Raw genomic sequence first — 431 nt, forward strand, 5'->3', positions numbered from 1 at the left:
CCTCGATGGATCATTACAAACTCCTCCTGTCTATAAGTGCAGATGATTCGAAGCACGCAGGTCTCATTGATTCACTGGTAAAATCCACAGATATTCTACAATACATATAGTAGAGACATACTGTCATAGGTGACCTCATGACACTCGAGAAAAATCAGAAATAAAGCTCTAGGAAGGATCAATGTGATGTCAAGGACGTGTGGTAGAAACCTGCTTCAGATTATGATCCTGTCATGGGGACTGAGCATTAAGTGGGTCCCCTGTTCACAGGAGAACAGTGTCAGTGGGTAGAGAGGCCCCTTCATGAGTGCTGAGACCCAGGCAACTTGGTGCCTAGAAAGCTTAAGATCTGGGTAGACCAGTGAGAGTGCCAAGAGGCAGTGTCCTGATCTGCAGATACAGAGCCACCCCAGCCTGCTGATCAGGGGTAC

The sequence above is a fragment of the Chrysochloris asiatica genome, unplaced genomic scaffold, assembly GCF_000296735.1.
Source record: "Chrysochloris asiatica unplaced genomic scaffold, ChrAsi1.0 scaffold00604, whole genome shotgun sequence".
In the NCBI taxonomy this organism is placed as follows: Eukaryota; Metazoa; Chordata; class Mammalia; order Afrosoricida; family Chrysochloridae; genus Chrysochloris; species Chrysochloris asiatica.